The sequence below is a fragment of the Notamacropus eugenii genome, chromosome 4 (genome assembly GCF_028372415.1).
Source record: "Notamacropus eugenii isolate mMacEug1 chromosome 4, mMacEug1.pri_v2, whole genome shotgun sequence".
Lineage (NCBI taxonomy): Eukaryota > Metazoa > Chordata > Mammalia > Diprotodontia > Macropodidae > Notamacropus > Notamacropus eugenii.
This window is the reverse complement of record NC_092875.1, coordinates 150,322,344-150,338,314: the sequence shown is the minus strand read 5'-3', so window position 1 is coordinate 150,338,314 and position 15,971 is coordinate 150,322,344. Positions and strand designations below refer to the sequence as shown.

General features: G+C 40.2%; 1 long non-coding RNA gene across 1 annotated transcript; it reads left to right on the top strand.

Annotated features, from left to right (window-relative positions):
• Positions 1-1,614: 1,614 nt before the first annotated feature.
• Positions 1,615-15,625, top strand: LOC140500650 (uncharacterized). The gene is made up of 3 exons (XR_011965817.1): positions 1,615-1,778; positions 4,180-4,353; positions 13,832-15,625. It is a non-coding gene; the product is annotated as an uncharacterized lncRNA (long non-coding RNA).
• The last annotated feature ends 346 nt before the right edge of the window (positions 15,626-15,971 follow it).

The following is a 15,971-nucleotide window of genomic DNA, read 5'->3' as shown; positions in this document are numbered from 1 at the left end:
GATTAAAGGAGAGAAAGCACTAGGATTAAGAGGTGTTGGGGAAAGCTTCCTGTACAAGATGGGATTTAAAGGAAGCCAATAAGTACAGATGAGGAGGGAGAGCATCCCAAGCAGGGAGGACAGCTAGAGAGAATGCCCAGAACAGAGAGATGGAGAATCTTGTTCATGGAACAACAAAGAGGCAGAGTCACTGGATGGAAAGGTACATGTTGGGGAGTAAGGTATAGGAAAACTGGAAAGGTGAGAGGGAGCTAGATTTTAAAGGGTTTTGAATGCCAAATCCTGAAGATGATAGGAAGTTACTGGAGTTGATTGAGTAGGGAGGTGATATTGTTGGATCTACGCTGCACAAGGAAGGTTAAGCAAAGGAACCCCTGATCAATTTGTAGATGAAGTTTCCCCTTTCTACCCTCCCTCCCAATCAATTTAATGTGCATACAGGGAACGACCCTTTGCTTAGAAGCATCTAAGCGTCAGCTTCCTTGGAATGTGAATATTTCCACTGGTGCCATGCTGATTGTGTTTTATAGACTTGAGCTGTCTCCTGATAACTGGCTAAGAATTAGCCAGATATCTTATGGTCTGTAAAAATAACTGGTCTCTCTTTATCTTGAATTTGCTTTCTTCAGGATTTCTCTTGGGCTTTTCCCCTTGTGGCTACTTCTGGAACTCAGTAAGGATTGGGGTTCCCTTTCCCCAGCAAGTGTGGAGCAGGGATGGACTTCTTGCAGAAGCACATGGCAGTGATAGGCATGTGCTTCCACTTGCTCTCTACTTTCTCTCCTATTTTAACAAATGGATACTGAAAGGTTTTCTACAGAAGTATGTGGCAGAATATAGCAGAGGTAGGCACCATCTTTGGTAGTTGCTTCATGGATAAGCTGGAGAGTTACTGAATTCAAGTGTTCAGGCACTAGACCTTCTAGAAAGAAATTTCCTGATTCAGAATGTTCCTTAGAGAAAGAAGACAGTTTCCACACAGTCTCTTTCTTAGAAAGTAAAGCCAACAAATTAGTCAAATAGTGCAAATCTAATGGAAAAAGGTTTGCTTATTCAGAAGTCCCCAAGTCATTACCTTCCAAGAGGATCATAAAGCACAGGGTGAAGACACCTGTGAAAGACGTGTCTGGAAGGATCTGTGTATGAATGACCTTGTGGGAATCAGATATTTCATCTGAATGTTAGTTATTTCCTGATAGCATTCTTGAATTTAGTTTCTTTGCTTTGGGGGTGGTGGACAAGGAGCTGAGAAGCGTTTTGAGTGCTCCCCATGTTTCCACATCTGTTCATATACTCTTGAAGACTTTCTGTACCTTTCTCATTTTTTTTGCTTGTGGAATGAATATACCCATATGGAATCTTGAATGTTTCTCCTGGGGATCCCTTTTAGCCACAGATGAGATATAAGTTGAGCTGTACTATGAATATAGAAAGAAAAATTTCTGAGGCAACTGGGGATAGGGGATGGGATTGCTAATAGTCCAAATAGTGCAAACTGATCTTCCTGGAATCTGGCCCTTTGGATTGAACTTGGTCCATAAGAATCCAGAGCCCTTGGGAGGACTAGGGCAATGGGTTACTTAAGTTATTATTATTTTCCTCTTTCTTTAAGAGTCTCTACTTCTGGGAAATGACCTGTTCCAGTAGCAGGAAGGCTATTTGGAGACCCTAGCAGGAACCTTTCACGTATGGTCAAACTGAATATAATCTCCTTCCCAAAACAACCTAGGAAAAGCTCAGAAAATGCTGGATTCAGAGAGGTGGCAGCAATCATAGAGGTAATTTACATGGTGTTTTAAGGTTTGTAAAGCACTTATATATATTATTTTATTTATTTGTCAACCCTTTTCCTACCCCAGGTCAGTACTAAAAGTATCATTATCTTTGTTTTACTCATGAGGAAACTGAGGCTTAGGGGTTAATTATTTGCATACAGTCACAGAGCTAATAAGTGTCAGGGATGAGATTTGAACCAATGTCTTTCCTGATGAAACAAAGGGCCAACATACATTCCTCTGAGCCATGTTGCTTTAAAGGGAATGGTCCACATGTACCTTCTCACTGTTCTCTGCCAAGCCTAGAGGCCTGAGGGCTACCCGAGTCTTCCCTTACCTCTATCGGAGGTCTTCGGTTGGCCAAACCAGATGCTCGTATGAGAGAAAGGACGTTCCAGAGTCAAACAAGGGTTGAGCTTTATTTCAGGGTCTAGTTACAAGTGCAGGGGAATTCTTCCTTAGGAGGGAGCGAAGAATCTCCCAAGGAGGCAAAGATCTTACAATAAGAGATTGGAAGTAGAAGTATAAGTGGGGAGAGAGGGGGAGGGGAGAGAAAAAAGAGGGAAAGCAGAGCCTTGTTGTCCTCACCGCTCCGCACCCCTCCGCCCAAGAGAACTTTCAGGCTTTCCTGATCCTACTTAAACCCTCCAGCAGCATAGTTTGCATCTGAATACCATGCTGTTAGATAACAATAGTGTGCCCAGATCCGGGACTATCTCGAGGGCAGAGAGAGCTCTCTCCCATCACGTTTCTCACGGGAAGAGGCGGAAATACACGAGATAGCTCGGTTCACCTCGATTCCCAGTCGTTTCCTGGGGGGTCTCGTGAGAACTCTAAGATTTAGAAGTTCCCACCTTTACCCGCCCGAGACTGTCCACCTGGAATTGAGCTTCCATCCCCAACAGTTCTCTACTCACTCCAGCTATATACACATAAAAATGTGATCCCCATTACTCTCTGGTCACCAGTGGTTTCAGATGTCATCTGTCCTTCTGCTCTTCACTCTCAAGAAAACACTAGAGCCATCTACTGTGGGAGTATTTATGCTAGCAGTGAGTATAGGTTAGTAGCATTTAGGGTTATATGAAGAGACCTTAGGGTGATTTAGTCCAACCTCCTTATCTTGAAAAGGAGCAAATTGAAGCCCAGAAAAGTGATGTCACTTGCTTAAGATCACACACCTACTTAGTGGCAGAGCAGTCCAGGCTACTTGTCCATTGATAGCACCGTCTTGGATGTGGAAGGAAAAATCAAGGCAATTCCCTAGTAGCTTTCATCATGGGGTCTTAAAGTTATCATCAATCAATCAAACACAAATTCAGAAGCATCTACTATGGGTAAAGCACAGTACTGGCCACTGAGGGACCACAAAAAAGTATAAGATAAGCCCCAGCCTTCAAGAAGCTTATAATCTATATACAGAGACAAGACAAAGATAAAAGAAATAAAAATTATAAAAGATATCTAAGGCAGTGGAGGCTACCGGTGGAATGAGTGGAATAAACAGGAATTCAGAGGAAGCAGAGATTGGACCTTGACCGCATCCACATCTCTGCTCCACAGTGAAAGTCACGTGGAGGTATTTTATTAGCTTTTATTAATCACACTTAATTTGCTTTCCTCCCACCCCAAATTATAAGCTAAGGACAGAGAGAGAATGTGGCACAATGGAAAGATCACAGGATCTGAATTCAAAGAAACTCTGTTCAAATGCTTTCTCTGGGCTTCATGTTTCTCATCTGTAAAGTGGGAGCAGAGGACTAGACAATCTCTTGGGTTTCTCCCAAATCTAGGATGATTATTCTGGTTCTGCATCTGCATAGACTCCATCATGCCAGGGCAAATGGCAAATTAATGGTAAGACTGTGAATAGCACTTTGATTGCCTTCACATAGTTTTTTTCTTCAGTCTGAGTGGAAATATCCTTTGATTAGCACCAGGAGGAGAAGTGAAACATCTTCACTGTCCCCCATAATTTTATCAGAGCCTCAGATAATGCTACAAAGGAGTTAGTTAATGAAAAGAAGGTGAACAAAAGTGAGGGGGAAAACTGGAATGCTAAGGGAATCAGAATATTTAACTGGGAAAAATGAAGACAGGAAAGTGAGGGGGGAAGGGGAATTGGTGAATATATTGTCTGGATGCTGTCTTAATTACTGGAGAAGAGAGGAGGACTCTTACCTCCAAGGCTCACAGGTGGCCCCCATAAACTAAAGTGCTTGGGCTTTGGTGGGAAATGAGGACTCAGTAATAGCTGGTATTTATGAAGCATTTTAAATTATACACAACAGAAAACTATCTCTTTTGGGTAGATATTACTCTGATTTCCTCTTTTTATAGGAGTGGAGTTTAGTGCTGGAATGTACCTTAGAGGTCATGCAGTTCAACCTCTTTATTTTTACAGATGAGAAAACTGATTCCCAGAAAAATGAAGAGATTTGTGTGAAGTTGCATAGTAAGAGGCAGAATTCAAACCCAGATCCTTCTGACTCCAAGACTTTCCAAGATAAAGAAACCAGAAGAGACTGAAAAGAGATGTAATGACTTCCTATGGTGACACAGCTAATAAGTTTCTAAGGTGAGATTTAAGTCTGTTTTCTTTTGCTTTTAAAATGAATTTTATTGATATCTTCTGTTTGTATATGTTATTTTTCGTATTGCACATTCGTTTCCCTAGAGTTGTCCCTGAGAAGAAAGAATAAAAAGAAAAAAAAATGATTCAGAAAAACTAATCAACACAAAGAAAAAGTCTGACATTATATTCAGTGTTCCATACTCATAGGTGCCTATCTCTGCAAAAAAAAGAGGTGCCCTTCTTTAAGGCAGCTAAGGTGGCAGTGGATAGAGTCAGGAAGATTCATCTTCCTGAGTTCAAATCTGGCCTCAGACACTTACTAGCTGTATGACCCTGGGCAAATCACTTAACCCTGTTTGCCTCAGTTTCTTCATCTGTCAAATGAGTTGGGGAAGGAAATGGCAAACTACTCCAGTATCTCTGCCAAGAAAACCCTAACAAAGAGTCATGTTTGACTGAAAAACAGCAAAGCTCTTCTTTGGAACCCAAGCCTTCTTGAGGCCAGGCTCAGCAGTCTGCTATGTGCTGTGCCCTGCTGCCTTATGGAACACAAAGAAGGAGGTAGTTAAGTTTGTCCATGAGCACTTTTGAAAAGCATGTGATTTAATATCATCCATGTCATGGTTACAGAACGCAGGGCTGACTCTGGGCAGCTGTCTCTTAATAAGCATGTCACTAATCACAAGGGATTCACACCTGTCTGGATCAGCTCATTTTGACTGACAATGTAGTAGAATGGAAACAATCCTGGTCTTTGGAGCAGGAGACCAAGCTTCTATTCTAGTCCTACTGGGGGCCATCTACAGTCGTCCTGATCCATATCTGGCCATTGGACCTAGATGACTGTGGAGGAGAAAGTGAGGCTGGTGACTTTGCACAGCTCTACCTCACTTAAATCCAATTCACTTGCAAGTCATGGCATCACTTCCCTGATGTCACAGTCCTCTTTGAGAATGAAGAATAAGCCACAAGCATTTCTACTAAGAGATGCAGTGCGTTAGAGTAGAAAGACTGCTGGACTTTCTAGTCATATGACTCCAAGCAGATCACTTCATCTCTCTTTACCTCAGTTTCCCCATCTATAAATACTCAAATATTCAACTATACTTGGAACTTCATTGATGTAACCAGTCCCTTCCATAATTCAAGTTGTGACCCATCTGTGTGCATATGTATTTTAAGTGATTGTAGTCTTTATCGTCCCCAAATTTTGCCCCTAAGATGTGTGAGGGTTCTTCACCTTTTCTTTTGACATTGAGATGATACCAAAGGAGCTCATGGGCTATCTATCCATTGGTTATGTCTTATTCTCCCACCAATTATGTGGCACAATGGATACAGAGCTAGGTCTGGAGTAAGGAAGACTAGAGTTCAAATCTAGCTCAGATAATTTCTACCTGTAAGCCACTTAACTTCTATCTGCCCCTATTTTCTCAACTGTTAAAAGATCATAATAGCACTACCTCACAGGGTTGTTTTGAGGATTGAATAAAATATTTGTAAAATGTTCAGCACATATCTAACCCACAGTAGGTGCTTAATAAATTTTTGCTCCCTTCTCATTCCACCTTTCAACCAGGACAAGCTCATTTTTTTTCTTTCATTGATTTCTCTGACCTCATCATCTTTTACTCTGCTTCTCCTTTGAAATAGGCTGTTTCCACACATAGAATTATGAGTATCTATAAAAGGCGGATATAAATCTTTTCACCACAAAATTAGTGCTTTGAAAGGATTTGCTGTGTGAATTCAGGCAAGTCCCTTCTCTCAGATGATATAATAATTGTAAAAGGAAGAGAATAAGTATTTATGTAGTATATATATTATATAGTATATATATATAGGAATAAGTATATATGTGTATATCTATCTATATACTATGCACTAAGCATTTTTTATAAGGATCTCACTTGATTTTCACAACAACTTTGTAATGTAGGTGCTATTATTGTCATCTCCATCTTTTAGTAGAGGAAGCTGAGGCAAATAGGGTTAAATGACTTGCCCAGGGCCACACAGCTAGTAAGTGTCTGAGGTCACAATTGCCCTAGGTTATCCTTACTCCAGGTCTGGTACTCTATCCATTGAGCCACCAGCTGACTCTAATAAAATACTTAATACAATGCCTGGCATACAATAGTCACTTAATGAATGCTGTTTCTTTTCCCCTTCCCCTCTGGTTCTCAGTGTCCTCATATTTAATATTAGAGGGTTAGCCTGGACTAGACGTCATGTTGCATAGAAGAATTAAAATGAATGGGAGAAAAAAAATCATAAAACAAACCAACACAAAATACAAAAGAAAAGGATCTGCTACATTCTGCATTCGAATTCCATATTTCTTTCTCTGGATGTGGAAGGCATTTTACCTTAAGAAACCATTGGGAATTTGTTAAGTCCTTGCATTGCAATGAAGTTAAAAGTCTACCAGAAAAAAATCCTCACACACTGTGGTTGTTGCTGTGTACAAAGTTCTCCTGGTTCTGTTCCTTTCACTCAGCATCAGTTCATATAGGTCCTTCCAGGTCTCTCTGAAGTCTTCCTGTTCATCATTTCTTATAGCACAATAGTCTTCCATTATATTCATATACCACAACTTGTTCAGCCATTCCCCAGTTGATGGGCATTCCCTTGATTTCCAGTTCTTGGCCACCACAAAGAGAACTGCTGTAAATATTTTTGTACATGTGGAACCCTTTCCCATTTTTATGATCTCTTTGGGATACAGACTTAGAAGTGATATTGCTAGATCAAAGGGTATGCACATTTTTGTAGCCCTTTAGGAATAGTTCCAAATTGCTTTCCAGAATGGTTGGATCAGCTCACAGCTCTACCAACAAGGAATTAGTATTCCAATTCCCCCATATCTTCTCCAACATTTATCATCTTTCTGTTTTGTCATGTTAGTCAATCTGATAGGTATGATGTGGTACCTCAGAAATGTTTTGATTTGTATGTCTCTTATCAATAGTGATTTAGAGCATTTTTTCATACATTTTTCATACATTTCTTCCTCTAAAAACTCCCTGTTCATATCTTTTGACCATTTATCAATTGGGGAATGACTTGTATTCTTGTACATTTGACTCAGTTCTCTTTATATTTTAGAAATGAGGCCTTTATCACAGACATTAGTTGTAAATATTCTTTCCCAGTTTTCTGCTTCCCTTCTAATCTTGGTTGCATTGGGTTTGTTTGTGCAAAAATTTTTCAATTTAATGTAATCAAACTTATCCATTTTGTACTTCATAATGCTTTATATCTCTTGTTTAGTCAAAAATTTCTCTATTCTCCATAAATCTGTCACATATGCTATTCCTCGCTCACCTAATTTATTTATAGTATCAGCCTTTATACCTAGATCATGTATCCATTTGGACTTCATTTTTGTGCATGGTGTCAGGCATTGATCTATTCCCAGTTTCTGCCACACTGTTATCCAGTTCTCCCAGCAATTTTTGGCAAACAGTGAGTTCTTATCCCAGAAACTGAGGTGCTTGGGTTTATCAAACAGTAGATTGCTATATTCATTGACTACTGTGTCTTGAGTACTTAACCTATTCCACTGGTCTACCCCTCTATTTCTTATCCCGTACCAAGTGGTTTTAGTGACTGCTGCTTTATAATACAATTTGAGAGATTGTAGGGCTGGATCACCTTCCCTACCATTTCTTTTCATTAGTTCTCTTGATATTCTGGAACTTTTGTTCTTTCAGATGAATTTTGATATTATTTTTTGTAGCTCTAGAAAATAATTATCTGGCAGTTTGATTGGTATGACTTCCTTTAACTTATTTCTTGGTCCTTGGTGTGGTTGATAGTGATCCTCCAGCAGATCCTCTGGGGCAAGTGTAAAGTCACATCCCAAATCTCCAATGTCTATCAATGTCAGGGAACATGCTCAGGCTTACCTGGTGACAACAAATGGATAAAAGGTGGAGTAGTAGCATTTTTGTTCTAAGAAGTCTGAAAACTGTGCTGCTACCAAGGTTAGTTCTCTCTTCACAGTGGTTCTTCATGGTGCCCACAGAGTAAGTGTCCATTAGTTGACACAATGGTAGAACATTGTGGTTACCTCTGAACCGTGCTGGAGGCCACAGGGTGTGTGCTTAGAAACAGTTGGGCTATAATTAGACTCTGGACTGTAGGGACTGGTATGGCTTGATTCTTTTCAGATGTTGGATGGAGATTATTTTCTCTTTTGCTACCTAAAGACACAGTGGGGAGAATAGTGTGTAACATTTCAATTTTTAAGGGAAGAATTGTTCAGGTATAGGTTGGATTGATGTTGTGATAGAAAGAATCCAGTCAGAGGTGGTTGTTTTTCAGTCACATCCAACTCTTTGTGTCTCCATCTGGGGTCTTCTTGACAAATATACTAAAGTGGCTTGTCATTTTCTTCTCTAGTTCATTTGATAGATGAAACTGAGGTAAACAGGTAAGTGACTTACCCAGGGTCACATAGCTAGTAAATGTCTGAGGCTAGATTTGAACTCAGAAAGAGGAGTCTTCCCCAGCACTCTAGTGCCATCTAGATGCCCCAGAGTCAGAGGATCTGGGTTCTAATCCTAGTTTTGACCCTGTTTTAGCTATGGAACATTAGACAAATCATTTACTGTTCCTCTACTTCAGCATCTGCAATTTAAAAAAGAGAGGGTTGGACTTTATAGCTTTTGGGGTTCCTTTCAGCTCTAAATTTAACATACTAACATGTTGGGCAGGTTACCTCTGAGTCTCAGTTTCCTTATTTGTAAAATGAAGGATTGAACTAGATGCCTTCTATGGTCCCTTGTAGCTTGAAATTTATGATGTTAAAAGAAGTCCTCAGAGGTCTACTCTGCCTCTGAGAGTCTGTGGATCTTGATGCAAATGATGGATATGGATTGGTGGAGAAAGTGGGAGCTGACATTCTGGGTAGAGTAATTAGTCTCAACTTGGTTTGGATATTGTCCTTCATTCTTGAAGAGGACCAAAATGACATCACTATGTTGGGGTCAAGGTAGAGTGTGCCCAACTGTGGCTGGTCAGACCAATATGGGCCTGGAAGGCTGTACCACAGGTTGGACACAAATAGTTCAAAAGAACATTTAGAGTGGAGATGTCTCTAAATTTGTGTATCTTATGTTCCTTTTGTACTACTTCAATTCTGCTTTGCCCTAAAAGACCATTTTACAGAGCATCAACTATGAAACAAGTCATAGCAATTTGTTTTTGCATGCTGACAAGCAAACTGGCTTGGCTGAAATAGAAAGGCTATATTAAAGATTAATGAGAAAGAGCTGGCAACATCTCTTTTATAATAACAGCCCCTTTATGATAAAAGTTCCCAGCAATAAAAATACTTTACCGTTGACCAAAGTCTTTCCTTGACAACATTAGTAGTACTGGGTGGTGGGGCTAGGGTGGGGAGAGAGAAGAGGGAAGATTCCCTGGATCTGGAGTTAGAAGACCTGACTCCAGGTACTAGTTCTGCCTTGTGCTAGCTCAGTGACCTTGGGCAAGTCACTTTCTCTTGGTCTCATTTTTCTCAGGTTGCATAAGGTGGGATAAACTGGCCCAGGATAGAAATAGAGTCAGTCAAAGGTCCTGTAGTAGTGGCATCAAATCATGAATATCCCTTGTACTTTTAGCCTTGGAGAGATGGGGAGACCTGGTATTAAAAATAGCAATAATTTAATTTTTTTAAAATTACATTAACTTTTTTTTTTTACTTCTATATCACAGAGATGACTCATGTCGAATTCATAGTCCTCTAAGAACCTCAGATCTTTTTCCAAAGTTCTGTCTAGCCATATCTCCCTCATCTTGAAGTTGTAAAAATGAATTTTTGAACTCAAACTAAACAGACACCCCAACACAACTCAAAAAAAAAACAACTAGCAGGATTTCCGAAACCAGACCCAACAATTTGAAAATATCAATAAACATGATGATCAGAACTCCCAGCAGGCCTTGGAGAGAAGCATGATTCAGCTGTACAGCAGCCCTGATAGCCAAAGAGTTAAAGCACAGGATCCATTAAATAATAGCTGCTGGTTTGTGCTTAATTTTGTATATCATTCATTATTCATCTAAAAACACAATGTTCAGAAATGTCCCAAATCTGTGCCCAGTCTAGAAAAACTGCTTAGTAGGGTCTATCTCACGGTGCCCAGCCATTTCTAAAGGGCCCTGTGATGATGAGTGAATTATTCCTATTTGCAGATAGGGAATTCAAGATGAAAGAGAGGGTTTGAAGTCTCCTTCAAAATAATTAGCTTCTCTCCTTTATATATTTTTTAAACAAAACATTCAGTAAAGTCTTTTGGAATCAGTCAGTCGTCTCTTTTTTTTTTTTTCAAAGGGTGGAAGGAGAGAGCTAGGAACTACCCACTGGAGTCCCTTAGGATTGATTTGTTTCACCCCAAACTAGAAGGATCCTTCTTATCCTACAGTAAATAGTGTTGTTTGGGAGAATATGTCTTGGAGAACCCAGCTAGAGCACAAGGGAAGAAGCGCCTCCTTGGGGACTGAGAACAAGATCCCCTTTTCTGCTTCACCCATTTGGTCACTTTCCTCGGAGGGCCTTGGTTTGAGCTTCAGTACAAAGAAGACAAAGGTTCTCACTTCTCAGACCCAGGGCCCAGGGGTGGTCTGAAGCAAAACCGTCAAATAGGATGAAGGCCCCATACTGCTGCATTTGACAATAGATGATCTGGATTCAAATTCTGCCTCTTACTCTAATTACCTGGGGCACCTTGGGCCAATCACTTCATGTCTCTGGGCAGTTTCTGCATTTACAAGATGATGACAATAATAGTTATACTAACAATAGAAATAATAGTGGAACAATTAACTCTTCCCCAAAGCCTTCCTTTATAGAGGGCTCAGAACTTTCAAAAATTTCCAAGTAATTCTCCATTTTCCATCATGATGCCCCCTCATTATCCTTCAGCTTCTTCCTGTGTGTTGTTTCCCCCATTCAGCTGTAAAATCCTCAAGAGTAGGGATTATTTTTCTTTCTTCTTATCTGTATTGCCAGTGCTTAGCACGGTACCTGGCACATAGTACCGACTTCATGTTTACTGAATTGCATTAACAGCAACAACGATTATAAAGTTGAACTTGTGAAGGAATTCCCAGCTTGGGGCATGTGAATCCTTAGGGAATATGAAAAGTTTATCAAGGATATAATTTTACTATGAAAAAATCAGTCTGTTTCTTATGTGTATAAACATGATAATCTCTAGAACTTGAGTGATATTTCATATTGAATAGAGAACAGGGGAAAGTTTGCTGAAATTCAAGGAGTGCAGACATCAGAAAATTCTGAGAGTCCCTGTACTAGAGTGTCTGTAAGGTCCTTTTAGCTCTAGAGATGTGATGTTATGGATGTTGTCACTGGTGTCCTCCATCCTACCTCCTAACACCAGATGTCTGTACTAGGTATCCCATTCCAGGTATCTTAAGTTTCAGAGAAGCTCAGAGTTGGACAGGACCTTGGAGGCCATCTAGTCTAGTCAACAGTGGCTGCTGGGGAGGGGAAAGAAATGGGATCTCCCCTCCCCTCCTTCACTAGAAATTCAAAGGAAAGCGTGAAGAATCCTTATACTCAAAAGAGAGGGAGAGAGAGACAGAGACAGACAGACAGAGTGATAGAGACAGAGACAAAGAGAAACAGAGATAGAGAGCTAGAAAGCTAGAGACTCTATCCTCTCCTACTGAAGCCACTGAGTGAGTTGGTTCTTTATGGTCCCAGTAACCAATCCTATTCTCCCCAAGAGAACAATCAGGATCCTCTCAGGTCATACATACCCTTTATCAAGAGGTTAGAGCAACTGGAACCAAGAGAAACTCAAGTTTCCATTCAGCCCCATCACTCCCATTACATTTACACATATACTAGAGTATGCATGTGTTGATTCCCCTGACAGATAGGATGTTAGCTCCTTGAGGGAAGGGGTAGTTTTTGCCTTTCTGCCTATTCCCAGTGCTTAGCACATAGTAAACAATAAATGCTTGATGATGGATTAGGTTTATTGATTTGTATCCTCAGGGCTTAGCACAGTGTCTTTCTTATAGTAGGTGTTTAATAATTGCCTGTTTGATGAAGAATCATTCACTAACCCCAACAAATTGTCATTGTGTTACTTGAAGACCTCCAGTGTTGGAGGATTCACCACATCCCAAAGGAGCACACTCCATTTTTGGACAGCCCTATAGGAAGTTCTGAGCTGAAATTCTCTTTTTATAACTTAATAATAATAGCTAACATTTATATAGTGTTTATTATGGGCCAGATGGTGTGCTAAGCACTTAATTGCTATCCCATTTTCCTCACAATAACCTTGGGAGGGAAGAGCTCTTATTATCTCCGTTTTATAGTTGAGGAAACTGAAGCAAACAGAGGTTTAAGTGACTTGCCCAGGGTCACAAAGCTAATAAGTGAGGCTGAATTTGAATTCAGGTCATCCTGACTCCAGGCCCAGTAGCCTATCTACTGTACTAGCTAATTTCCACATATTGGTTCTATGTTTGTACTCTGGGACTAAGCAAAACAAACCTAATTCTTCTTCTACATATTATAGCCCTGTAAGTACTTGGAGATAATTATCACATCTCCCTAAATTGTCTCTTTTCCAGGCTTAACACAACCAGTTCCTTCCATTGATCCCCATAGGGCATAATCCTGAGACCATTCACCATCCTAATCATCCTCTTCTATCTGCATTTTTCTATAATCAACTTTTCACTGTCCTTCCAAAAATGTGGCTCCCAGAATTTAACACCATAACCCACATGTAGTTCAAGGTATTGCTTCTCTCAAGGATTTTTGCCTTCTCATAAGAAAATTTAGGGGGCTGCTAGTTGGCAAGTAGGTGGTAAAGTTGATAGAGTGTCCAACCTGGAGTCAGGTAGACTCATCTTCCTGAGTTCAAATCTAGCCTCAGATATTTACTAGCTCTGTGCCCCTGGGCAAGTCACTTAATTCTGTTTACCTCAGTTTCCTCATCTGTAAAATGAGCTGGAGAAGAAAATAGTAAACCACTCTTTACCAACAACACCTGAAATGAGGTCACAAAGAGTCAGATAGGACTGAAAACAACTGAACAACAAAAAAGAAACAGAATCCTTGTAGACTCAAAAGAATGAGTTGCTTCCAGAGGAATGCCACACACTCTGATCAGTGGTGCTTGAAGGATCATTTTGACCACAAGGCTTCCTTGGCATCTCTGAGTTGATACGTATTTGCGCTATGTGCTCCGCTGACTTGGTAGGCCAGTCCCTCCTGGAATTGGAGCTTGAATTTCCTTCCAGAGGCAGGTACTTGGGTTTAGCAAAATGGTTTTAAGCCACAGAGACAGAACCTTACTTTAACTGCAGCCTGGACCAAACCTCCCCCAAATGAGTCAGCCTAGGACCTAGAGAAACAAGGGTTTTTAATAAGAGTATTGTAGCTCTGAGAAATCTGCTTATTATTTTTTTCTTCTACTGAATACAGAGAAAGCCTTGGCTGAGCTGAGACAGAAAAGGCCCTTAGGATGCTGGCCTAACAAGGACTGGTCCTCTACAAGACGATGAATAGCACTCATCAGGGTGTCTGGCCGATAAAGATAAAGGTACCTCAGCTCCAGAGGCTGAGCCCAAGGCTCCCTACATCAGAGAAATCACAGCCACACATAGGATGACAATCTCTGCTTTGTTCACCTGGCAAAGGCATCTGGCTCCCCTGGTGTTCTTCACGTGCCTGGATCCCTGCACCCCTTTGCTGCAGTTTGGGCAGAGCCAATGGAAAGATAGGCAGGAGAGAGAAGAAGATGCTCTGAAAAAATGAAGAGGTAATAAAGGCAATGTGGCATAGTGCCGAGACCACTAGAATTTGGCACCAGAGGACCATATTTGAATCCCAGCCTGACCACTGATTATCTGTATAACCTTGGCAAGGTCACTGAACTTTGGATCTTGGTTTCCTCATCCTCTAAAATGAAGGGGCTAATTCTACCTCTACCAAATCTCTTTCTGTCACCTCTCTATTATACCCGCTATCTTACTTCTACCTGGCTGGGTAGTTGGTGGTACAACAGATGCTGGACCTGGAGTCTAGAAGCCCTGAGTTCAAATCCTATCTCAGAAACGTATTAACTGTGTAATCCTCTGTAAATTACTTAATGTCTGCACCTCAGTTTCCCCATTTGTAAAATTAGATGCCATTATTATAATAGCATCGACCTCCCAGAGTTATTGTAAAGATAAAATGAGATAAGATTTGTAAAAGCGTTTTGCAAATCTTAAGCAGACATATAAAGGCAAATTATTATTTTTCAGAATCTCATTACCTCTCAAGCAGACTTTTGCAATGGCTTCCTCACTGGTCTTGCCACCAGTCTCTATTTTCTGTATAGTAAGAATAAGTCTTAGTATCTTAATAAGAAAGTAGGAATAAGTTTGTCCATTTAGCACAACTGACTCCATTTTGTTTTAAGTCTCCGTTTTGAGATTGAGCTGTTTTGGGGTATAGGTTGTTTTTCAATAATTAGATAAGTACTTATGAGGTATGATGTATTAAACAACATGTGAGTGTTCTTAAATAACCATCAAACAGAAGTAAAGTCTGTGATGGCAGACTACCAATGAAAAAATATTATAAACAATTTTATCAGTAATTTTGAAGTAAGTTACTAGGCAAATTGTGTGGTGGGAATTTAGGAAGTGCCATACCATGCAGTGATTAGAGTGCCAGCCCTGGAGTCAGGAGGACCCAGGTTCAAATCCAGCCTCAGGCACTTGACACTTACTAGCTGTATGACCCTGAGCAAGTCACTTAACCCCGATTGTCCCACCCCACCCCCCCAAAGTATAAAAAATCTACCTGAGGCCCATACCATTAACCTGTTCCTGGGGTGAAATTAGGCCTGGGGCTTGCTTTCCACATTTTAGAGAGTAGTGTTGGTTGAAATTTGCCAGATGGCCACCTTGGATGGCCTCTAGCTGGGTGGAGAGGAAACCTTGTCATGAGTCTGATTTGAAAGAAACTTATGAGAACTTCCAAGAATCAGATTGATGATTTTTTCTTAAAGGTGGATATTATTTGCACACTTAGTTTAATAAAGTCTGATTGAATGCATTGAGATGGGTCATTCTAATTAGTGTTTCTGTCTATTACTTAACATATTTAACAGTAAATTGTCTGTATGAGGGCACTGAATATTATGTCCTGTCAATTTAATTTTCGTAAGGCACAGGTCGGACTATGTCATTCCTCTAGCCAAAACCTCCTGTGGCTTGCTATTGCCTAGAGGATAAAATGAAGATTTCTTCTCCCCCCCCCCCATCACTTAATAGTATTTTATTTTTTCCAACTACATGTAAGGATAGTTTTCAACATTCACTTTTATAAGATTTTGAGTTTCAAATTTTTTCTCTCTTCCTCCCCTCTTTCCATTCCAAGATGGCATGAAATCTGATATAGATTATGCATGTAAATCATATTAAACATATTTCCACATTAGTTATTTTGTGAAAGAAGAATCAGAACAAAAGGGAAAAACCATGAGAAAGAAAAAAAACAAAAAAGTGTAGTCTGCTTTGATCTACATTCAGACTCCATAGGTCTTTCTCTGGATGTGGATTGCATTTTCCAT